We start from the raw sequence: 2,574 nt of genomic DNA, 5'->3' as shown, positions 1-2,574 counted from the left end.
TAAGTTTAATCCCCAGCACACACACACGCACACACACACACACACACACACACACACACACAAAATTCTACCTCCCTGTTATTCCCTAATTGCTGCCATGCCCAAGTATTGTGACTCTACCATATCCATGTAATTAAATCTCCTGGAGAGCAAGAATGATTTATCTATAAAGAAAGGACTTCCTCTCTGTATTTGTTTTATATGCATAACATCAGCAGGTCAGTCCTAGAGCTGTCAGGTATTGAAAAATTCCTAGGTAAGTGGACACACCACTTTGTGGTTTCTCGCCAGCTACCTGCCACCTCCAGTATGTTTTCCATGATCCTTTTTATTCATTCTCTCTACTGAAATCTTTCAGCATCACCTGCCTTTTAGTCCTTATTCCCAGATCATTATCAAAAAATCTTCATCCCTGAGCCAGACATATACATGTCTATAATTCCAAATACTTTGGAGGCTGAGGCAGGAAGATTAAAAGTTTGAAGTCAGCCTGGACAACTTAGTGAGACAGACTTTGTCTCAGATTTCAAGAAAAAAATTAAAGGGCTGGGGATGTAGCACAGTAGTTGAGCCCTTGTTTAGCATGCCCAAAGCCCTAGGTTCAATCCCAGTAATGTGAAAAAAAATTACACCCTTTAAATTCATGGAGGTGAAGCCAAATGCTTGGGATAGCCAGGATGGAGAAATGCTCCTTGAGGAAAGAGGTAGCAAAACAGCTGATGTTTTCTTCTGTGTGCCATCCATCTTATCCCTAGGCATTACTTTGCTCAGGAACAAAGACCTAATATATTTTCCTTTTTAATTAAACTGTAGGAATCAGCTTCCTTCTCCTTTCGTTGGGGCATTTCCTGCCTGTTTCTTTGCCTGATTGGTGGTTTCCTGTCAGAACTAAACTGTTAAATGATTTGCATACTTAGAGACCAACAAAATTTAATCCTTATTTTTTTCTCTGTCTCCCCATCTACTAGCACACCCTTTTGTCACAGTTATCCTCTTCCTGAAACCATACATAGTCACAGCTTCTCATGGCCTCTGCCAGAGTTGCCCACTCTCGGAAGAACTTCCTACTCATGGGAACCAAATAGAGCTAGCAAACTTTCCCACCTCCTCCAAACTTATCGCCACCACTTTCAAAGCCTGTTGTGTCCCAACCCACACAATGGGCTGCGGGAAAGGGAGGGAAGCTGGATCCACCATCGTCTGGAACAGAAAGGTGGCTGGCATGGAAAACTGGGAACTCAGAGAACATCAAGGTCAGCCCCAGGGTGAAGAGCTGCCCAGGCAGGGCTGGGCCTGGCACCCGGAGCCAGAAGCCCCAGAGGGTTCAACTGAGAGCAAAAGTAAAGGGCCCAGGATGAGGAGAGGTGGGAACCAGGGGAGGGGATGAGTCACACGCAGCAACGTAGTGCCGGAGGCCAATCCAAAGGAGGAGTTTGGCCAAAACAAGTCAAGGCAGGAGAAGCATGAGTTTGAGGTGAATCCAAGGGCAGGTATCAGAGATACCTGAAGGGAACAGGGCAGAGCTAAAGGGAAATAGAAGGAGCCATGTACAAAGCAACAAGAAGATGGGGAGAGAAGGGCTGAGGCTGGATTCCACTTAAAGAAGCATTTCAGTCATCTTTTTATTTGTTCATTGGAGAAGCATATGTCTGTCCATATACGCTAAAGCCACCTTGAGTGACTTCTGAGAGTTTATTCCTCCCTGATCCAAGGTTTTGCTTTCTAATCAAAACCCAGGATAAATGAGTCCAACTTTGTACTGTAACTATTTGTTTGGTAGTTAGTTGGGTGGTAAGCCTGGACTGAAGTCCCAATTTTGCCGGTTAATATGAATTTGAACTATATATGATTGACTTTTACCCACAAAATTGTTAACGTCACATGGCTTACTCTAATATTACATTCCTTTGGACAGATTACATTGCTTGTCTGAGTCTCAGTTTTCTTTTCTGCAAAATGAAGTTAATTTCAGCTCCCAGCATAAGGCCATCTACCTTTTGGTGGTGATCAGATGAAGTTATGTATTTTAAGGTCCTTGGTATAATGTCTAATAACTGGTAAATGCTCAATAAACACTAGCTATTATCTCTAGTTTGCAAGAATAATAAACACTTTTGAATTTGACAGCAAAACACTATGAATGTCCATGAACAGATAGCTTTAGGCATATGTAATACACTTCATGCTCTGCAGTAAAAGGCCAATCGTGAGCTGTTTTATTCACTTCTGACTCAAGTGAAGGGGAGCAAATGCTTAAAACCCTGCAGGGTTTTGGAATCAGCTGAAGACCAGCTCCACCAATGAATGACACTGGACAAGCTACTCAATCTCTCTGAGCCTCTGCCTGCCCATCTTTAAGCTGGAGATAATCATGTCACCTGCAGAAATACTGCCTGTGTTGTGAGAGTACACATGAGGACTGCTTGATGGAAGGTGGTCCTCACATGCTGGGAAGATCTCAGTCTTCACCCAGACCTGCTCAGTAATTCCAGTTCCCAGCATGAGGTCATACCAATTCTTATGAAGACAGGATATTAGGCACCCCTGCCTGTCCTTCATCTTTTACCCATCCAG

The sequence above is a fragment of the Fukomys damarensis genome, unplaced genomic scaffold (assembly GCF_012274545.1).
Source record: "Fukomys damarensis isolate Sample0158 unplaced genomic scaffold, DMR_v1.0_HiC HiC_scaffold_1, whole genome shotgun sequence".
Taxonomy (NCBI): Eukaryota; Metazoa; Chordata; class Mammalia; order Rodentia; family Bathyergidae; genus Fukomys; species Fukomys damarensis.
The sequence above is the reverse complement of the archived record's forward strand: the minus strand, read 5'-3'. Positions refer to the sequence as shown.